We start from the raw sequence: 24,530 nt of genomic DNA on the forward strand, positions 1-24,530 counted from the left end.
AACCTGAGCAGTATAATAAAAAAACAAAAAAAAGAATCGTATTAAGAGATTCGACGCCTCAAATCAGCCCAGCCATTTCACGCGTACTTTATCTGTTGAATAAAAACACTAAAGATAACATTTCCCTTCAACGTTATCAAACTAAACAAGTAGGCTGAAATTACCAACACAAACCGCGAAACCAAAACGGAGATAAAATTCCTTTCTGTAACAAATCGAAACTTCTTAATCTCTCATAAAATATAAATTAACTTTTAAATGGAAGATATAAACGTAAAAATATAAATAAACTCTTCAATATAATCTAATGAAATCAGCAGCGAGAATAAATCATCTTGTGCAGCTATAAACGAAGGAATAAATCAACTCAGGTCAACAAAACCTATCCTAGTGCTGGCGGCTGGCTAGAAGGATCCAATCCCCTTGTAATATAAAAACTACGTCCTAAAATTTATAACTTAAAAACATGAATAAAAATAATATAATACAATAAGACTCAAAATAAACTAAAAACAGAAGACGATCGACGGGTGAGGGAGATCGAGTCCCCTAGCATGAAGAATCGAAACCATTCATGCCCGATCCTCGTCTGTTTGTTGCCCCTCCCTCATTTAACACGTAAAGAGGATCGAGTCACGACTTCCAAAATAGGGGAGGGGGAGAGGGAGAGAGGGGGGGGGAATTAAGGCGTTGATAGCCACCATGACGAGAAGGTTATCACGCTATAAGCCCCTCAACAAACGCTTTCAATGGGATCTGATACAATATTGGATTCTTTATAACTGGACGAGTGAGCCACGCGGATTAAAGAATCGGAAACCATACAAAATATATATATTATCACATTATTATGGATATTCCAAGCGTGTATGTTTATAAATCTATACACTTATACTTTTCTGGTGTATATATATATAATACTTTTGGGGACAAATAATGAAATATACACACACAGGTATATATATAGGCCTATGGGATGTTAATTAAGAAAAAACTTATATAAACGTGTGTACGGTAGATGGTTTACACAGGTGAGGTGAGAGGGAGTAGAGGCTGGGGTGTAGAAGGAGGGAAGAGGGAGAGAAGGTTAAGTTGGAGTGTAGGAAGAGAAATAGGAGGAGGAGAAGGAGTGTAGACCATATCTCACGAAAGCCATCACACACACACAAGAAAAACATATACACCAAGATTCTCTCTCTCTCTCTCTCTCTCTCTCTCTCTCTCTACTTACGTAAACAGCAAAAGCCAGACCACAACACCGTACCTGTAACAAACAAACCAATTAACTCATAACAAACACAGGTAACAAATAATCAAAATAAACAATAACAAATGATAAAACAAGGAACAACTAAATAAAAGATGATACAAAAGACGAATAACAAAAAAACCCTAGAATAAAAGTGTAAATGTGTAACAAAATAACATATGATAAAACAAGGATCAAGAATAAACGGCATAAATAACAAAAACAAAATTGAAAACAAGTGATGATAAAAAAAATACAAGAAATAACAATGTACTCAAGGGATCACCAATGTACTCAAGGGATCACCAATGTACTCAAAGGATAAACATTGTACTCAAGGGTTAAAAAAGAAATTTATTCAGTAAGATAAAAACAGTAATCCCTCCTCCCCTCCCCATTCAGGTAAATCAGTTTAGTGGACACGCCAATAACAGGAGCCGGTGCAGGTGTGTAGAGTAGAGACACCTGTGCGGAAGTCAGCTAATGATTACAGGTGTGTGTATATGTGTGTGTGTGTGTAAGCTAGTCTGAACACGTGAGGTGGGGGAAGGGGGGTGGGGGAAGTGGGAGGAGGGGGGGGGAGGAGAGATTGACAGACAAAGGGTTAATAATAGAGACAGAAATAGACAGACAGACAGACACTGACAGATACTGTGTAGGTGTACCATTAGACTGTGTGTGACGGAAAGGACTCGTATGTTTCCCTTTCCTTTCCTCTTCCAACCTCCCTTTTCCACTCCTAACTCCCCCTCTCCCCCCTCCCATTACTGCCAGAGAGAGAGAGAGAGAGAGAGAGAGAGAGAGAGAGAGCATCACTTCATCTTCACTCCTTAAAAAATTCCTGGCCAACCTCACACGATTCTAATGTTGTTCTAACTACCTACCTAACTTTTGAGCCAGAGGAAGGAGCCAGAGGGAGGTCATACGTAACATACAAACAATTCTACAAGTTTATTTATTTTTTTACGAGAAATTAATTGAACTCTAATGCCTGTTGATGATCGATTTGTCTTCCATATTTACATTTTGTTCTTGTGAATCGATTATTTTTTTGTTTATTTGGATTTTTTCTTATTTTTTTACTTATTTGGATTTTTTGTTTACTTTTTTATTTGTATTTGTTCTTGTTTTTTCCTTGTTTATTTGTTTTTTTTATTTTTTACTTGTTTATTTAAAAATGTTCTTGTTTTCCTTATTTATTTGCATTTTTTCCTGTTTTTACTTGTTTATTTGTATTTCTTCTTGTTTTTTACTTGTTTATTTACCATTTTGTTTACGAATGTGGACAAAAACAAGACAGCAAGAAGAGAGTTAGCATTACACCGAGACACGAACTGAAGAGGAACCAACCTTGTGCCCTGAGGGAGAACAGTGTGTGTGTGTGTGCTTTACCTTATTAGTTGAAGAAGGACTTGTGATAGGTTATGTTTCTCACTCTTCCCTCTCTTTCTCACTTCTTCCTATCTCTCTCACTCCCTCTCTTTCCCTCACATCCTCCCTCTCTCTGTTTATAACCTTCAACAGTAAAAGCGGCTGCCGTCCACCTGTTGATTACGTCAGATAACAGATTATCATACACAGTGATATTAATGTAAGGTTATTGTTCCACTGTTTGTGTGTTCCACCGTTTGTGTGTTCCACCGTTCATGTAAGTTGTGAAATGAACTGGGTAGTGGTGTGGATATGGTGGTGATGGTGTTGGTATGATAGTGATGGTGGTGTGGTGGAGGCGGTGGTGGTGATGTATTAATGATGATGGTGGTGGTGGTGATCATGTGGTAGTAGTGGCGGTGGTTATGGTAGTGATGGTGATGATGTGATGATGGTGGTGTTGGTATGGTGGTGATGTAGTGGAGACGATGGTGGTAATGTTGATGTTGTGGTAGTGACTGACGCGCCCAAATCCCCCCCTCCTCCTCCCCCCCAGCTGTGGTAATACCCTCGGCTATAAAGTTCCTCTCTTTATATAATCAGCTGACGGCGCCACGATCAAACTAACGTCAATACCCACAAGTCTGTTTGGGAAATAAATAATCGTCCTAGGGAAAAAAAAATCGTAACGTCCTGGGGAAAAATCGTGAAGTCATAGGGAAATAATCATAGTCCTAGGAAAAAAAAATCGTAACGTCCTGGGGAAAAATCGTGAAGTCCTAGGGAAAAATCGTGAAGTCCTAGGGAAAAATCGTGAAGTCATAGAGAAATATTCGTAGTCCTAGGGAAAAATAGTGAAGTCATAGGGAAATAATCGTAGTCCTAGGAAAAAAAACCGTAATGTCATAGGGAAAAATCGTAGTCATAGGGGAAAAAATCGTAACGTCCTAGGGGAAAAAATCGTGGCTTCAAAAAGGACAAAAACCGTAACCTAACCTAACCCTAAAAACATTTTACTAGAAGAAACCAAAATCAAACAAATCTACAGACAGAGCGTGACGTCAGCAGCCCAGATAAACACAGCCAGTACCTATGACCCCCACCAGAGGTCTCTCCATACACGTACGTATTTCAAGGTGATAAAGAAAGTGTGTTCAAGTGTATGTGTGGTTCTGTGAGTACATGTAATCAACCCCAACACTACCAGAGTACATGTAATCAGACCCCCCACCAGACCTTCAGGACTAGGTGGCGTGGTTGAGTACATGTAATCAGCCCCCAAGCCCTCCAGGACTAAGTGGCGTAGTCGAGTACATGTAATCAGCCCCCATCAGCCCTCCAGAGCCAGGTGGCGTGAGTACTGTATCACTGATCACCTTATCACACAGGTAGGGAGGCCAGCTGATTAGTTTTTCTTGAGGTGTACAATTACCTTGAGGTACAGCCCCCCCTGTTATATACTGTACAGTGCTCACCTGACCTAACCTAACCTAACCAAATTTAACCTAACTTTCTCCAATCTAGTCTAGCCTAACTTAACCTAACCTTGATATAGTTGGATGTCCCCAGACCTTAACCTAACCTAACCAAATCTAAGCAAACCTATAAATCTAACCAAAACTAACCAAACCAACTGAACTTTTATAATGAATTAAGGTTAAACTACAAAAAAAACTACTGCGGGGCACTCAAATACACTTAAAATGTGTGTGTGTGCGCGTGGAGTGAACTACAGCACATGCGTGTTTGCGTGTGCATATATTGAACGCGTATATATAAATGTCCACCTGTCACCTTTCCTCCCTCTCTCACCCCCCTTCCACACTCCCCCTCCCTCCCTCCTCCTTCCCATACCACCCCTCCTCCCCACACCTCATTCTACAGGCAGGAACTACAAGTCTTCACGCGAGAACACCATCAATCTAGACCCCCTCCCCACCGCCCTAGTCTACAGACATACAAATTTACGCCGTTCGCTGGACAAAATGATCGCCACGTGTGTTTACCACCATAGGCTTATACCCTTCGCTGGCGCAGAACGATCGTTAAGAGGCTTTAATCACCATAAACTATCGTACAAGACAATAATAATAAAAGCTAACAATAGTGACAATAGTAGTAGTAGTAGTAGTAATAATAATAATAATCCTTACACACACACACACACACACACACACACACACTCTCTCTGTTTGTTGACATTTTCCACTGAAACGAAAACACGTGGCTTTGTTTACTAATATTACCTACAAACACACACACAGTCTACGATCCCACAGACAGACAGACAGACAGACACAGACAGACAGACAGACAAACAGACAGACATTGTACCCCAGCCACTATAGAGGGCGTGAGCAGTCTGCCACGCCCACACACACACCAGCTAGGAGTAACCCTTTGTCCTCTCTCTCTCTCTCTCTCTCTCTCTCTCTCTCTCTCTCTCTCTCTCATACCCGCCTGAGATAGAAAGATAAACGAATAAACAGATAGATAAAATAGACATATAGATAGATAGATAATTAACAAAAGAAAAGCAAAAAACAATGATATAAAAAAAATACGAGAAAAAAAACATCAAACAACAAACACAAACAACATAAACAAACAACATAAACAAACAAACACTAAAACAAACAAATTCCCCAATAACAAGCCCGTGTATTCATATCCTTCTCCTAGACTTAAATTAACAAGTAAAATAAAATACAACAAAAACAATAACAAAAAATTACGCCCCCCCTACATAACCTAACCTAACCAACCTAACCTAACCAACCTAACATAACATAACCTAACCAACCTAACCTAACCCTCACCTAACCAACCTAACAAAACATAACCTAACCTAACCTCTCCTTCCCCGGTGGTATTTTAATGATGAATATATGAAAGTAAACAACAATTAAGATTCATATGTAACAATTCTTCCTTCCTTCCTCTCCTTCCTTCCTTCCTCTTTCTCTCTCTCTTCCTTCCTTCCTCTTCCTATTTCTCTCTATCTCTCTTCCTTCCCCTCCAAACACGTCTACACTTGTCTACTGTAAACACACACTTGCGCTGTTGTGATTGGGAGTCGCCTGTTTCGTCGTGTTGTGTGGTAGTGGAGGAGGAGGTAACAGCAGAAGAAGAAGAAGAAGAAGAAGAAGAAGAAGAAGAAGAAGAAGAAGAAGAAGAAGAAGAAGAAGAAGAAGAAGAAGAAGAAGAAGAAGAAGAAGAAGAAGAAGAAGAAGAAGAAGAAGAAGGAGGGTGTAACAGGAGATAACATGTACCAACTTGTGACGAGACACAGAGGCGCTGCTGTGTACCTCCTGACGCCTGTGTGTGTGTATATGTGTGTGTGTGTGTATATGTGTGTACGTGAGTGTGCGTAATACTGTACTTGCCTGCTCTATCTCTGCCCTTAGTACCACACACACACACACACACACACACACACACACACACCACTTGAAGAATCGACTCCCTTATTTTATTTCACCTGAAGACTAACCACATGAACGCTAGCTGGCAGGGTTAGGTTAGGTTAGACTAGGTTAGGTTAAGTTTGGTTAGGTTAGAGTAGCGGTAGGGTGATTAATCTTCAGTTGAAATAAGCTGACAGGTTGGAATATCCAGGTAAAATAAGCTGACAGGTCGGAATATCCAGGTAAAATAGGCTGACAGGTTGGAATATCCAGGTAAAATAAACTGACAGGTCGAATATCCAGGTAAAATAAACTGACAGGTCGAATATCCAGGTAAAATAAACTGACAGGTCGAATATCCAGGTGATCCCAATTCTGTCTCCTTAATTAGAGGTGAGAAGGTGTACCTATATAGTCGCTACAACACAAAGACTGTTCATTAAAATCAGCCCCCTCTCCTCTCACCCCCTCCTCCAGGTGTGAAAACCAATTACCTCCTACAGGTTACCTACAGGATAAACACGAGAGGAGATTAAATGGCAGCTACTTAAATTACCCCCAAGACCCACCTGATAAGCCAATGAGAGGAGGGGGAATACGTAATCTCAGCCAATCAAATCCCTCGGTGATTTACCCAAGATACAATCATTGGCTGGGAGTTACTGTGTGCTTGCCCCATGAAACATCGAAGGAAATCCCATTGGAACACACTCCCAGCCAATGATAATCGTAGGTGTAGTTATCCAGCGATTTGATTGGTTGATTTGGGAGATTATAGACGCATTTTCTTGTTTCCTTAACTCAGTTCATAGGGAATTTACGAGAGAGAGAGAGAGAGAAAGAGAGAGAGAGAAAGAGAGAGAGAGAGAGCTCACCACACTTGCCACACTAAAAGGGCAGAGTGTGTGGTGGCGCTCACGTGTTTATATAAACTCCACACAACTCTCTCTCTCTCCTGTTTTTCTTTCATTCTCTCTCTCTCTTTCTTTCTTTCTCTCTCATCTACTCCTCCCATCTCTTTCTCTCTCTCTTACTCATCTAACCGTTCTATCATTCTCTCTCTCTCTCTCTATTTCTCTCTCCTCTACCCATTTCTCTTCCCTCCCTCTTCTGTCTTTCTCTCTTCCCTTCTGCCTCCTCTCTCTCTCTCCTTTATTCACTCTCTCCATAATTATCAACCGGATTATTCCCCTCCAATAAGCCGGTTACCAGAGCGCCCTGTTGTCTACTTAATCGGACATCACCAGTACAGAGAAGTAATTAAACCGGTTAACCTGACAATGGGGGCTGTTTCAACCGGACATCGCGGCACTGAGGACCAATTTAACCGGACTCAAGATTAATTTAACAGGTTATCTTGTTAATGAAGACTAATTTAACCGGACTTCACGGCACTGTGGACTAAATTTACCGGACTTCACGGCACTGTGGACTAAATTTACCGGACTTCACGGCAGTGGACTAAATTTACCGGTTAATGTGACCCAGAGTTAAACTAGTCTTCATGGCGCCGGTCTAATTAGCCGGCTAATAAGATGCCACTGTCTACTCACCCAGCGCTGGTTTATTTAGCCGGTTAATTATATTCCAGGTTAATTACCCGGTTACTTCGGCGACCTGTGGTGCAATGGTCAGTACACTCGCCTCGCAAGCGTGTGATTCCAGGTTCGATCCCCTGACAAAGTGAAGATGTTAATCGATTACCCAATAATAATCCAGGGTAAAAGTTAGCCAGTGCAGTTACCGAGGCGTCCGAGTTTGGTTATTCTTCAACACTGGGTCATGCATCTCGTTAATTCAGGGTGTAGTTGTTGTGTTGGCGACAGCTTCAGGGTGTGGTTGTTGTGTTGGCGACAGCTTCTACACCTTAAACAAACAAACAAACAAACACCCACCCACACACACACACAGGTGGTCTTAGGGCCACGAGAGGCGGCCATGATACCCGGTAACTAAGATAACATTGTCTAACAGGTCTTCACAATGTTGGTCAAATTACCCAGTCCCCCATAAGTGGGTTTATTAACTAAGCCTGCACACCACTACCCCGGCCTGGGGATCACCTGAAGATTACCCCGCCCTCAAATCATTTCACCTGACTATTAAACACCCTAACCTACTCTAACCTTACTTAACCTAACCATACTTACTCTAACCTTACTTAACCTAACCCTACTTACTCTAACCCTACTTAACCTAACCCCCCCCCCCTCGGCGACAGCATAAAGGCGTTTAATCAACAGGTGGCTTAAGGTGAGGAGGGGGACTAATCAAGTGATCCCAGCCTGCTAGTAGCTAACACTTAACAGCACCAAAAAAAAATAAAATATCTACCTGTTTACCTTGGAGAAGTGAGACTAAGGGTTTAATATGCAATGCTCGTCTCGTAGCGTAAATCAGAATGGACTCTTTTTAAAAATGTACTTTTTTGGTGGCGATATACACGAGTGTACTTGAGTCTACCACATATTGACTTCCTTTAAGTTATTACAGTGATCTGGTTCGTTTATGAGACTTGCCCAACCACCCAGGGAGTTTTTAATCAATTATGGATTTTTATTCATGTGTGAAATCTTCAATAATTCAATAAGAAAGGTTACATTTATGACCGCTGGGACACACAAAACAGCATATTTAACCAAGCAACACAAACGAAACATCCTAAAATATGAAGAAACTCCATATTCACCGTGACCAAAATATATATAACGAATAAACCCAAGAACCACGTCCATAAGCCGCCAAAACAGCATCTGTCACCCAGGCAATACTACCAGGCGTCCGAAAATATGAAAAATCCCTGCCATGTTTATCTCAACCCAAACAAATAACAACCCACTAAAGCAGGAGGCGTTGTGGAAATTGTCATACAGATTGGTGAATCTCCCGGGCGGTGGCAGCGTGTCGCTATAGCAACAAGGTGCAGCTTCTTGCTATATTCTGCGTGGGGGAGCAGCAGCAGTATCAAGGAGCGCGCAACGTGAGATGGCAGTAGGATGCAAGCAGCTTATTCGCCTGCCTGCCCGTCCGTCCGTCCACCACCACCACAACCTCTCTCTCTCTCCCCTTATTTGTTTTGCCTGGTGGGCCGGCCGTCGGGGTGGGGGAGATATATGACGGGTGAACGTTGATGGGTTATCGCTAGCAGTACACTTCCCTCAATGCTGGCTAGCTAACATTCACTCACCAATGTGCCTCTTGAATCTTTAGCCTGGCTCCTCTGCTCACCCCTTCGTCCCTCCCCCCCCCACCATACTGACACGGACAAAAACAGCTTCACCAAAAAATATACATATCTAACCACTTAAATGTTAACCGTGGAAAGTCTCAGTTTTCAACCTTGACTTGGTTAGGTTAAAACTTGAGTTAGGATGCGTTAGGTCAAGATTCAAATTAAGCTATGATACGTTAGATTTGGACTCAGATTAAGCTAGGGCTACGTCAGATTAGGACCTGGATTAAGCTAGAATATGTTCAGATGGGTTTAGTTACAAGGATCATAATTAGGTGTCCAAGGCGTCCACGACTAATGATATGTAACGTATAAACTTTCTTACATCTGTATATTCATCTTTAATATTAAGTTCTGATCTACTCTTTGTAACTTTCTTCTGTTAAAAGTATCAATTTCCCGTAACTAATATTTCAATGTTCTAGTATTCACCATTAAGAACATTATATTTGCAAGGCACTTCATAATTCACATAATGTTGTAATTTTGAATATATATATCCAACACCTCGATATTTCTGTCTGTGTTTAAACCAGCAGGACACTTGATATTTCGACCAACAGTCAGACACTCATACTGAAGTTCAAAAAAAAAACATTATGACTACTTCGAACTCCACTGAATTCTACAAGTTGACGTAATCATTAATTTCAAAAGTCCGTGTCCTCAGTAAATCACCAAATAATAATAATAATAATAAACACGTCTGGTTTACTTATCATCTTGCATAAAATAAAAATATTAGAACCATGGTGACGATTGACCAGCCAAACGCCATAAAAAAAAATAACAATAATAATTCGCCGTAATAACAAGTTCCAAATCCCTATTCGTTTGCCTATCATCAGAAACTCAGAAATAAGGAGTAAAAAAATCTAAGTTAGAATCACAGAAGCAGACAGAAAAAACACTACTAATATATAAGCATGACTACTACATAAAGCAGACGTGACGGAGCACTAAAGCCTAGTGAGTGCAGCGGTAAGAGAGGGAGCGCACCGGGGTCGGGTTTCAAGAGACTACCACTAAGCGCAAGATATGGCGCGTCCAGTCCAGATCATTTTACACACACACACACACACACACTGCCTCGGGTGTACCCAGGAAAAGTCTAAAGACGACACCCAACATACACACACACACATTGACTTTTTTGTAATTTCATTTCGTGAAAGTTCCATAAATAAACTTCCATTACGAAAATCCTCCACTAAATATAATAAAGTTACTCTTCAACACAAAATAAAGGTTATTCTACAAATGATTTTTTTTGTAATATCTATAGGCCTATTACCATGAACAAACCTAGGTAATCCACCCTTTTCCCTCTTTATAAAATTATCCCAACGACCATGGATTACCAACTAATTAAATTTCTCAACACAAGGCTTTGAATCACAATCTCAAAACAAGTTACGGGTGTGCAACCTTACTGTGCGTTCCGTGCGTATATTAAGACTTATGATCCTTCGTTTATTTAGCAAGTTACAATAAAACTAACACCATTCCTCATGCAATCGATAATAAGATACGGGATTTTTACTTTATTCACTCCGTCAGATAAACAAATGGCATTATGGAAGTGATGGATCATAGTGTCATTCAAGACATTAACAGATGATATATGCAATATTCAACGTATAAAGGCAATAATACTATGCAACACCACCTAATGCATAGTAAATATACCTACGCGAACCACGGAAGGGACTCAGTTGTAGAAAAAGTGAAAAAAAAAACATCTAGTCTAGGTTATAGATTCACAAACTTACATTAGTCAATTGTAAGTTTCAAGAAGCGATAGTGTGTGTGTGTTTGTGCTCTACTTATTAAACTGTCACAGCCAATCAGGGTACAATACCTTCATTAGTGTATCCCCCGTTCCATCTGGCCTAACGAACTTGCTGAACGAGTTAGCCTACGAAAGTTACATCGGAATCAAAACAAAACTTGGCCTCGTCAGCTTAAATTCAAATAACATCACAAATTTGGCGCAAATTCTTCACTAACTCCACTCGTAGCCTCGTAGGTTAATGTGTGCAAATCTCTCTCTCACACACACACCCACCCACCCTCTCTCTCTCTCAAATTTGGCAGGACGCGGATAAACGAACAGACGCACTAAATTTCAGACCAATATTCCACCCTGTCACTCGTACTGATAAACTGTACAAGCGTCGTGTGGTGGGCGGATACACAAAAACATTACTGTCCCCAATTTTTAGAAACACTCGTGCGGGGGAGAACGTTACCATGACGACCAAAACAAAAACATCAGGTCGTTGTGTTTATTTTTCCACTTAAACTTATTTAGGTATATTAATTATTCACCCAGCTTATTTCATCTGAGGATAACCACCCCAATGCTAACTTAACCCCAGGTAGTGCCAAGATGTTAAATCAAAAGGTGAAATAAACTGAATGGAGATACTAATCAAGTAATCTAAGGTAAATCCCAATTCTCACAACACTTACCTACAATACTAAGAGAACAAACTCACAAAAAAATCAAAAACAAAAATAAAAAACAGCTGATGATACTTGTAGCCCAGAAACCTACATACCAACAGCTTCTAACATAAACTGAGGGGATTTCTAGGACAAGCAGCTCGCCCCCTCCCCTATGACACGTGTATAAGCCAAGGAAAACTCTCAGCACACACACACACGCACCATTACCTAGCCAACTCTCGTAAAGGTCAGGATATGTTAGCTTACCCATAAAATACCTATCACCCATGAAAAACCCATGCGGTAATTCTCAATAAATAGAATTCCCCATTATCACAGAGGCTCCATCCCCATGAAACGGTTACATTATCAAAATCTAGACACCCATACGGCGAATCCAACCCCATAAAGTACCCATTACTTAGAGATTCCAATCCTATCATCCTGTTACGTCACCAGAAACGAAAAAAAAACCCATGCAGTAGTTACTAATACATAAAATATCCATTATATCATGGCACAGAAACACTCGTTCTATCATCAATCAACTGGTGACGTCAGGCCCACACAGCCACACCATCTATCACACCATGAAACACAAGTAGAACAACGCGCACAGGAATGACACACAAACTAGTTCCTATCATCTTTTCCCAACTCATCTTCGCCTGTTTCAATTTTTGTTTTCAAGACTATTTTTGTGTTTCTATGAGGTGCTTTTAGTCTCCACAATTTCATAATAAAAAAAACAAGTACAACTACCAAATATGTACATTTCCCTATGATATTGGTAATGTTTCCATGCATAATATACTATGTACTTCCCCATTTCTTAATAATACCGGTAATAATAATAATATAAAAATAGCATTGCCTCTTCACTGAGAACCTTATCAAAAGAAAACAATTGCACTGCTAAGAACATATAATCGAAAGATGAGAAATTAATCCCCACTTCTAACGCCATTAATATACAAACCCGCCCGTGAGTGCCCGTCCGTGGTCAATGGACTCGCCCAGTGACGTCACAATGTAAACAGTCCCTCTCGTCGAGTCTAAGCTTGAGATAATAATGGTCACCGTCCCTCCCTCTGATCTTAGGACGCTTCCACAATGCAGCGTCCAGGTTAATCTGTCATGCCTCGAGGAGATGGAAAGGGAAGGACTAAGAAAAAAGAAGAGGGAAGGGGGTGAAAAGAAGGGGGAAGGGTGGTAGGGCTGGGATGAAGAGGTGGAAAGGGGGAGTGTGGTGGAAGGGGTTAGATAAAGAAAGGGGAGGGGGGGGGAGGGAAAGAGGGAAGGGTGAAATGGGATCGATAAATAGAGACGGGAAAGAAGGAATAGGGAAGGATGAAAAGGGTGTGTCAGAGAAAGGAGGGAGAAGGGAGAAAAACCAAGAGGCACAAGGGTGTTTGGCTCTAGAAAAGGGGTAAAGCGAACAGATCTGAAGACGGTAACAACAAACAGAGGAAGTGGACGAAGATAGAAAAGGCGTCACATAACTCAAAATTCCTCTCGCCACTATGTTTCTACCCTCCCAACTTTGACCAGTCATTCCTTATAAAGATCATCCACTACTACTTTACACACTAAGGCAGAGATGGGCCTCAACACTTCCTACTATTCTGACCTGCTGCACATCCCGAGGCAACACAGTCTTCCCCCCTGGAGCCAATGTCAACAAAGCAAGGCAAGTCACGTGACACAACCCTGGTGGATCAGCTGATACAAGCATGACGTCAGCACTAAGCCTACACACACACTCCCGAACATGGACGAATGAAACGCTGCGCATGATTTTGTTCACGAGACTTCACATTTGAGTTCTCTTGGTTCGATCTGGAATCTAAAAAAAAAAAAAAAAAAACGTTGAGTGTGTGTTTTGTTATGAGAGGGAAAACCAGCCAAAATATTCAGTGATTTATTCCACACCAGACCATGACGAGACTCGCCAGTCATACATAAATAGGATGTCCTTGAGGTGTCCGATCTAACCCCACCACTATTTGATCTTGACAGGTTAAAGCAATGAGGCTGATACACTTCCGCAAGACCACTACGCATGGCTGCTGGTTCCTAATTTGGAGGGCAGCTTAATTCACACCCCTCTCCCTGACCCAGCCTGCCAGCTTGGGAGTCAATTACACCACAGGCCCCCCCACGCTCTCTCAAAGGCTGTACCTATTAGCGTCACGGCCAGCCGACCAACCCGTTATTTCACTGTCTGTTTCTTGCCGTATTGCTGACCTCGCAGGACTAATTACACAGCTGCGTACTATACTAACACCCATATACTGTATACTGACGTTCGAATGTGGCTGAAATAACTATTGGGCACTACCTTGGAGAATGACATCGTTCTTGCGAGTTATTCAAACAGTTTGTTCAGTTTAGACGCTGATCAGCCTGGACAACCTGCACATTGAGATGACTACAGAACGTGGATAATGATGATAACCCGAGACATTAAAATACCTACAAAGGAACCCGATTAAAACTCTTAAATCCGGCGCAAGATAATATTACAACATGTATCTGAATGTCAATGATAAGGCATATTTGCATTTCACACAGGAGTCTTAACGAGTAGTAATGGTAAACTTGTTACGTCTACACAGTATCACACAACCCTCACACGAACAGTTAACACAGTTCTTCAGGTTACGGTAAAATGATAATTCAAAATGTTACATCAATAGTGTTATTCAGTACAGTACTTCACCTGGTACTTACACAAAACCCTCTGAAAGTCTTTGGAAAATCCTACGAACAATGTCAAGCTGAAACCCTACTCATTCTAACACCATTTATTTTCTTTATATTACATTATAACATCGGTCCCAAATAGGCATGACTTCCCACTCAGAGTAGTATGCATACATCATAGTTAAACCGAAACCTTTGGCGCGAAAAATACAATGCTCAGCAATTAAACATAAAAACAAAGAATTCTGATGCTTGTACACAGCTTCCATACCACCCACAATATAATATACTGCACAATACCGTTCCAATTTTAAAAACGAGATGACTTCCAGAACGACATTTGAACACCTGGCGTATTTTTGACAACCATCAGTGATAATTACCTCTTCAACCATACCTGATCCCCCTACCTTAATTACTGCTCTATAAATTACTCTCCCACCCTCTTTCAGAATATACAAGTGAGGGTCGTTGGGTGGGACTCAGTGGGAAGTGTCAATATAAATGTATGAATCAATAGTTTTCTTCTCTTTCACTTGGAGGTTTGTAAAAGAAAGGTTGCACATTTATTCACTACGGTTCTGGGGGAAAGAGTAAGCGAGAAAGGGTAAGGAGAAAGTGAGTGAGAGAAAAAGAGTAAGCAGGAGAGAGAGAGAGAGTAAGCAAGAGAGAGAGAGATGTCATATGCATAGCACCCATTAATGTCTGGTACAATTCAGAATGAGGACCATCCAAGGGGCCATGTCTATAAAGCTTCAACAAAACAAGCTAACTCAAGTGTACCGACAGATGCACGATGCTTGAAGATGACAATAGCTAATTGAAAGTAATAATACAGTATAATAATAATAAAAAACAGGTATAACAAACTTGGTCAATCCTAACATGTAAACTAATTTCACATTAGAAAACCCTCTTCATACTACAAAATTGTGAACTTGTCTTTATGTAGAGAGGTACTGTATACTGTATTAATAGTTTTCTTGACAGTCACTACAGGATTCCCTTAAAATTTGCAGGGGTTTTGGGTCTCAAAATGACTGCAAATAGCCAAATGAGCTTATATCATTTGCTGACTGGGGAAGGGGTTACATCTTTACTCGTGTGCAAAGAAATGAATACTGTAGTCCCTTAATGTGTTTGCCTTCAGGACAATTGTATGTGTGTGTAGACATACAAACACACACACACAAAACACATACAAATAAATAATAATGGAAACATCCTCTCACAAATAATCTGAAACAAGACAATAAAATGTATCGAAATCTAGAAAAAATGTGTCTACCCTCAAGTCAACTCGAATGAATGGCACCCTGCCCCGGCCGCAAAAATACCGGCAACTTTAAAACTACCCGCAGACATTCTTGGGTACATCCAGGGTGTCATCCGCAAATATTCGAGAACCGTGAATTGTCAGGGCATGCTGCATATCGTTATACACAGAGGAAAGATTGGTTAGGTTAGGTTACGTATTAAAATCATTTCCAAGTCATATCCTCTAATACGATACTGAACAACACATAAAAAAAGACAATGGCTAAACTACCCATAAAATATGAAAGCCATTACTGAAGCATTTTGTCCTTTACCCCAAATACAGTATTAAAACTGACCGAAAATAATATAATCAGCAAAAGTATACTGTTAATCTGTTATACTGTAGCAGTATAGTACAGCATAGGGAAAAATACCAACCTATGCCCCTATACTGTACATGGAAATCAAATGCTTGGCTTTTCATCCGCCAATCACATCTTACCTTGCTACTAACACAGATTTAAACAGGAAATATTGAAATAAATTCCCTCACGAGTCTAGTACAGCCGCCTACTTGAGGTAAGTACCGCACAGTATCTATCAAAATTTTTCAAGATAAGAGATTTTATTTGTTTGACAATGGGTGAGGGGGGTGGGAGTGTGGTCGTCAGTGTGCTCGTATTGTACTGATTATCGTAGGTGCTGTAGCTACATTATATATCCTGTAAAAAAAACTATACTGGAGAGACATTTCCTGTTAGTATGTACATTTCATCAAGTATTTTCATAAAACCAATTAACATACTTTGTCAAGTGACCTACATGTTATGATGAATTGCTCCTTTGTTCAGAAACATTACTCATATCCTTCTGGTCTAATGTGCTGCAGTTTAGGACATAAATAAGCAAGTCGCATGAATAAATTGCTATATAAACTTGTACCCCTTAGAAGCATGTTAATGGTTGCCAAAATACAACTTCACGTGACAGGTTCATGGTCGTACTGCTTTTAAAATGTTCTTGTATCCATCACTGTACTGTAATACTCTCACTCAGCATGACAGGTTCACAGTAGTGTAATACCTGTACTGTACACATGTTTAGTTTATGTCTTCACAAATATAAACTCCATTAAACTAATTACTCTACTGTATCACCACTAGTATATTCTATATCATGAATTCCTTTTTAAATATTAAGAAGTACCCTGGTATTACAGAGAGCAAGTACAGTACGACAAACTCAATACGGTACGAATAAAAAAAGTTGTATCAATCATTAGTACACATGGGCTTAATTTTTACCATTTATATACTAAAATTATATACATACAAGATAATGGCCATCTACTCTGAACGTGGGACAAAACTACAACTGAACTCAAACTGTCTTTCAATATACACTACTATACCATATTATCTGGCGGCGGTAAAGCGAGTTTCATCTGGGAGGCTCTGGCGGACGACACTGACACGTGCAGCCTGTGACCTCAACCACTGCCAATGTAAACTAATTATTTACAAACACACGTGTGTCTTAGTCTTGCACCAATGTATCTTCATTTCTCTAAAACCAAATGTCTTATGCTGTAAATACTAAACACTATTAATGCAATATACTGTACAGTACTTCACATTTTATAGGACAATAATATAAACACCACAACAAAAAGTTTGAAATTAAAAAAGTTTTACTGTACTGTGCTGTTCCTTACATCAATCCATTTAGGTCAATTGCTCTTGTTTATACATCATAAAAATATCATTCAAGTTTAATAATGGCACGTGGAGCACTAAACTGGACTGCAGTCATTCAATAGCCTCAACTCTACTCAATAGCCTCCTCTGACCAGTGATAGTGACAACAACCATGCAGCTGGACTAATAAATTATGGAAAGTGGCTTCATAAGGCTCACTTTTTTCTTATTAATAAATGTCAAACAACTTTACAAAATGATTGGAGTTATACTAAAGATCATATACTGTACTGTGCACTGTATATAACTACAGTACATTCAAGTGAAAGCTTTTCAGTAACCATAATTTAAAGTGTAATTGTGAGGGACGACTTGAACACTACAACAGTCATGTTGTAACCCTGGTCTAACCATTTCACAATTACTATACAGTTCATGTTGTACAATCATAAGATCAATTACAAATAATTTAGTTTGTATTTGAATACCATGGTTGTGTTTTTTATAAATGATATACAGTACAGTACAGTACAGTACCCTGTATTACAAATGCAGCATTGGTAAACTAAGTAGGAGATAATATACATTACAGTAAAGTTCTGTCCTGTAGAAACATTAAGTTTCAAAAGAAATCTGGGGTTGAGTTGAGTTACTGTACAGTACTGTTACTTTCTTTTTATTCTACTTATTATTAACATGAAATTATGTACAAATAATTAGAGGTACATCTTGTTAGCATGATAAACAGCACTCAGAACTTAAGGGTTAGTTGGCTGCTTTTTTACTTTCTGCCGTTCAATAAGTCACGCGGTACAGTATTGAACAAGACAGTGTGGCTGAGAAGAAAATTGTTTCCCTTCTCACATCTTTAAAATCAACTGTGGCAGCTTCCTCCATGAAACATAAATAACACTTAACCAATCTCTTGTTAATTTCCCTTACAAGGTTTGGCAACAACACTGACCTTGTACTGTACTGGCATCAACATTGACAAGACCAGAACCACATTAAAAAAACAGTTCTACAAGATGACAAGTTTGTGGACAAAGCCATCTGGAGTGACGTCATCGGAGGTTCTCGACATTCACCAGATAAAAATATAGTACACATAATTTCTCTGTATTTTTGGCTACAGTCATATGTTAACTAGCCAAAAAAAATCCAGAGAGAGAGAGAGAGAGACACTTGGTCAAACTTAAAACCTGCCACCAACCCGGGACTGAGATAAGTGCAGGGTGAATTATGTCCTACCAAGTGCTATATGTATTGTGTGTAGCTATGGCATATACACATTTCTTGTTCTCTACATTTAAGTTACAACCTCCGAATGCCTTAGCAAAGTATGACTCACTGACTGTGGCATAAAGTTTGATGACACTGTACACAACACCTGACAGAATGAGTACTTCAATATAACTCACAACAGTTATCAATATTGTTATAAAGTACAGAGAGGACTGATGGTGTTGGCATTATGTAGCAGCATTTATAACATATACTGTATGTAATGTTTAACTTCATTGTTCAGTCAAACTCGTGATTTAAGCACTGATAGCACCCTCAACTGATATGACAAGGGAGTAGAACATATTACAGGTAGTTACTGTACTTATGTCTAGTAATATGTCAGTGGAGTATGCTGAGGGTGTGACAAGATTGTGCACATTGAAGACGATTTGTACAAGAGTGCCAGTGAATGGAGAGAGAGAGAGAAGTGTTGCTGACAAACTAGCTGAGTAAGCATAGTGACTAGCCTAGGTGTGAAGCATTCAAACAATGTGCAAGTGTTGGCTTATGTGTCTTACTCTGACCTACATGAGTTAGGATTGAGTTTTCCCTCTCTTTTTATTGGGTTTGGCACACCTTATTCCACACCCCTCAGGAAAGAGTGGTACATGGTTGATATGGTGATTGGACAGCGTACAGTACTGACAAAATAGCTGTCAATCTCTAGTAACGTCTTTAATCTGGTCTTTCTAAAAAATGAGTACAATACTGTATCTAATCTCCCTGAATCCTGACACGTATACAGAACTTACCAATCGTCATAACCATTATAGCTTCGCATGGGATAAAAACAACAGGTAATCTTGTCTGGTAAACAACAAAATTTATGACAAATTACCAAACCAGTAGCAACTGTAGAGCAGATCTACAATGATAAGTTAAGTAACGATTACAACTCAGGAGGCTACAACATCCATTTACCAGTACTGTATTACATATGATTAATGTAGCTACATATTAATCAATGTAGACTTTGTTCCTGTTGGAAAAACCTTATCATTCTTAGTACTGTCACAAGTCATATTATCAACACACTGCACTGCACAGTATGTATGTGGCCTTGGGGGTTCAGTTTGTATTTGGCATAAAAAAAAAAAAATACCCCCTCAATACAAACACTGTATGTATGGCAGTGATGTTTGTGTCAAAACTATGCATTTAAATATACCGTACAGTACAGCATTTATCACCATTTTGATGACGAGGCAGCATAATATTTAAGACTGAGGAATCTTTGGCCAATCTTGATCAAGTTGTATGTTTATATCTGTACCCAGTACTGTACTGTACTCTAAATGGTCCAGCACAGTACTCTACTGTACTGGTATTCAAACATCAAGATACATTGAGGAGATGCTAATATTTATGCTGTCAGACACATAGGAAACAACATTATAAATTTTCTCTATGTGGAATTTGATTATATACTGCTAAAAGAATAAATGGAAAAATATCTTTCCCCAAACTAAATTCTTTTTTGCTCCCAATATATATTAACAAATTCACTGAAATTCTTCTTACACCATGACTCTCAATGAACGTAAGTGCAGTAGCTAATACAGGTAACCCCTCGTGTTGGAGGCCGGCCAACTCTAATGATACATAGACATGAATATGGTTAAGGTGTAGAAGCTGCTGTCATTACCTCCACCTGACCCTGAGCCATTTTCACACCAAAGTCCCCTAATACAAATAACAAAGAAACCTTCCCATAGTTCACCCTGCTTCAGGATCAAACTAAAAACCACTCGGTTTGCTGACCACTGTACTATACACCAACGGTTACCAATCAATACAACAATACTAACTGCATTATCATTGTAGATCATGCTTAAGTAGTGACCCAGACACTGATAGGTAACTGGAGAATAACATCAATGAATAAGCTGGATACTATATCACAAGACAAGAGGAAATAAGGTGGTGTGGTAAGCTGGTCTAGGACTGGGCTGTGGGTTTAAGGTTAATACCATCTTTTGCCTTAAGAAACATGTCAAGCTGAATGTCCTCTGAAAATCAAGGACACTAAATAATTTTCGACATTCAACACCGCAACTAATATATAGTCTAACTAGGAAAACACACGCACGCACGCACGCACGCACACACACACACACACACACACCAGAATTAATAACAGGCACTTATCATCACATTTACAGTCTGGGTCATGATGATAAATTTTTATGGGTTACCAATAAAGACACCACATGCATGACACGACCTGGAGGAAGTGGACCTCCCACTCTCAATACTGTATGAGGAACAAGACTAACATCTGTACACTATTGCCAAGGGTTAGAGTAAATGTAAATTCTCATTGAACCATTATCATAATTCTTCTAAAAAAGTTATAATTCTTCTAAAAAAGTCATAATACTTCTAAAAAAGTCATAATTCTTCTAAAAAAGTCATAATTCTTCTAAAAAAGTCATAATACTTCTAAAAAAGTTATAATTCTTCTAAAAAAGTTATAATTCTTCTAAAAATGTCATAATTCTTCTAAAAAAGTCATAATACTTCTAAAAAAGTTATAATTCTTCTAAAAAAGTTATAATTCTTCTAAAAAAAAATCATAATTCTTCTAAAATAAATCATAATTCTTCTAAAAAATTCATAATTCTTCTAAAAAAAGTCATAATTCTTAAAAAAAATTCATAATTCTTCTAAAAAATTCATAATTCTTCGAAAATCACAATTCTTCTAAAAAACGACACAATTCCTCTAAAAAAATCATAATTCTTCTAAAAAAATATAAAAATTTTCTAAAAAGACACAATTCTTCTAAAAGGTCATAATTCTTCTAAAAACAGACACAATTCTTCTAAAAAATTCAAATACCTTGTTTGCATTACTATCAATAAATCCCTTTGGCAACTGAAGATTAAATTAATATTCTCTCTAAGGTTGAAAAAATTAAAATCACCAAACATGCATACACTGAGCTAAGATCACATACGCTGCACTTACAAACACTAGGGAAGATTCTGTAAAATTCTTAGTCTTCCTTAAAATATTACAGTTATTGCAAATGTAAGAAATCCCCCCCCCAAAAAAAACCCAAAACTACTCATCAATAACAAAGGGAACAAAAACCAACCAACTAAAACTAATAACCACTGATCATTTTTCTCTAAGTAATGGTTGAGCCTTGAATCCTTACTCATCACTAAAATTCTACAACACCGGAAGATTAACACCCCCCTTAGCTTATTTCACTCTTAATATTAACCCCACCTAATACTAACCTAACCTAACCCCTAAAGCATTAACCACCAGGTAATATATGCTGGAAGAGGGAGGTTAGGTTAATAATCTGGACAGCAAATACCAATACAGTATATACGAGTGGTATCATCTTCTTAACCTTTACCCAGTGCTTGTGATAAAGGTCCGGTCGTCGAGATAACTATATGGTCTTTTCGTTTCACACCCGCCCCCTTGTCTTCCCATCTCGAGTCTTTATTTTCAGGTTAGCTAAATAATTAAACAGCTTCTTCCTAAATGAGTGATTAATGTGCAGTCAACTCAGATACAGGAAGGGAAAGGAAGGAAAGTGAAGGGTCTTTAATTACTTTCACCCCCTTCACTCTCTCCCTCTCTCTTTTTCTCTTCTCTCAAACCCTTTCACGAGTAAATTTAACTATGTGGTACCTAACCTAACCATACTATTTGTTGATCTTTCTTTTTGACATGATCTATGCCACCGTTCTTACTTCAAAGCACAGAACACAGCTCCAGGGACAGAATACAAGAATAATATGAATTTGACGACCATTTATAAGGCAAAACACTCACATCACCAAAAGATTAGACACCCCGGTTTATTTCACCTGATGATTAAACACTCCAATGCTACCTAGGGGGGGTTAAGTTATGTATGCTGCGGTAACTGACCATAGGGGTGTTTTACCATCAGGAGAAATAAGCAAGAGGTACTAATATCTATCTAAAGGTGATCCAAGTTCGCACATCGACTCCTCTCGCCCACCCATCATCTATGTCTAAAAAGGCAAGCATCAACTCCGAATGCATCCCTGTTGGGCCGACGCACTGCCTCTGCGCTTCGCCTTACAAAATATCTGAAGAAGTGCCCAATAAACTAGCCACCTTCGCTGTACTGTGTGGGCAAATATGAATCTGACACACACACACACACACACACATTTGAACCAACTAAATCTATATCACAACCTAATAATGCTGAGGACTTTTCTTAGCTCAGCAGGTTTGAGTCATACGTTGCTTCCAAACCTTTCTTTCTGGTTATATAAATATACTTTACACATATAACTTAACTACTATCCTGACAAAATCTTTATGAAATTATTAATGATCTTATATTCAAACATGTCTATTGTCTAAAGATGATATTTAGTGTTGATATCTAAAAGGATATTACTTTCTTCTGATCCAATATAAAAACACACAGTCCGCTAATTTTGTATAACGTAAATTCTTTTAAAACCAATGGTAAATTTCAGGCTCCATTTTGGGTATTATTTTAGTTTCGGTCATCCGGGGAATCAGTTAGGTTAGGCTGGTTAGGTTTGGTTAAGTTGGTTAGGTTAGGTTAGGTTAGGTTAGGTTAGGTAGGTTAGGTTGGTTGGTTCGGTTGGTTAGGTTAGTTTGGATATCTAAACACAGGAATGACCATAACTTAAAATTTTACCCAATTGTGTCCACTTATCAAGACAAGGAAATACTGCATACACCCAAGTTTTTGTTCCATTAATTTCTATTTACTTCAATGAGGCGGCAGTGAGAAGCGGCCTCCTCGGTGTATCGACCAAACCCGGCACTGCGGCTGAGTCTAATGTAAATAAACCACTGAGTGATATATAAGGACATAATAGTACTCAAGCTTGACAGTACTCAGTGATGTGCACCAAGGGCCATGCACTGTCAACTTGCCACATCATAAGAACCAATGCAATGTAGTGAAGATCGCAAACCACATCTTAAAATTTATTCTACTGCGAGAAATACCTTGGTTGGCATTTTCTTACTGCATTGCCAGGTAAATTAAATCAAACTAACCTTACCTAACGATCATAATTACTCATTAACTTTAGTATGTACCAGAGGTTAGGTTAGGTTAGGTTAGCTCATTCTGCCTATTTTAAAAGAACTGCTTGATATTACAGTCACCTCAGTACAACATTACGAAACAGTGACACAATTAAAACATTTTATACATTATTATATTTCCATTGTATAATTCCACAGGTTGCATGTACAATTGTCCTTCCTCTCTGAATAGATATTTAGCCGTGAATTAAGTTAACTCTTTGTCAAGCTTTTTTTCCCTAAGCTTTCTAACCACATTTACATCAATGATAAAACAAAAACATAAATAATGATTAAAACAAAAATACACCAATCATCTCTAGCCATCACAAGTAATTTTCATAAATTTTTCAGAATGTGTTTAGCCATGCAGTAAATGGGTCACCCTAAGTCACCCTAGCTTATGTCACCTAAGGATTAACAACCCTAATGCTAACCTAACCCTTGACTCAAAATAGTATTAGGGAGGTTTTTTAGGTGAAATAAAGCTAGAGTGGAGAATTTCTTTAGTTCTCTATATAAAATTTTGTCTTCTACTATTCCCTCCCTCATCATCTTGCTCTAATTTCCTTCCCACTATGGCTCTAAGGGTGTTGTATTGTCTCGTCCCAAAATGAATCCCCCTGACATACTCCATTAGCTGATACAGACTACAGAGAACAGTCCTTAAAATGTAACAACAATATATGAAGTCAAATGAGGAAAATGGTTTAGGTGATGTCAAAATGAGATACGATTTTTAGTCTTTCAAATTCTAAAGTGGGTTTTGTTGGGTCTGATGAAGTGCTAATGGTGTATTA

General features: G+C 39.0%; 1 protein-coding gene across 2 annotated transcripts in view; it reads right to left on the bottom strand.

Annotated features, from left to right (window-relative positions):
• Nucleotides 1-24,530, bottom strand: part of LOC121869082 (flocculation protein FLO11-like) — a 125,835-nt gene that overhangs the window by 100,800 nt on the left and 505 nt on the right. The window lies entirely within an intron of this gene.

The sequence above is a fragment of the Homarus americanus genome, unplaced genomic scaffold (genome assembly GCF_018991925.1).
Source record: "Homarus americanus isolate GMGI-L3 unplaced genomic scaffold, GMGI_Hamer_2.0 scaffold24694, whole genome shotgun sequence".
Taxonomy (NCBI): domain Eukaryota; kingdom Metazoa; phylum Arthropoda; class Malacostraca; order Decapoda; family Nephropidae; genus Homarus; species Homarus americanus.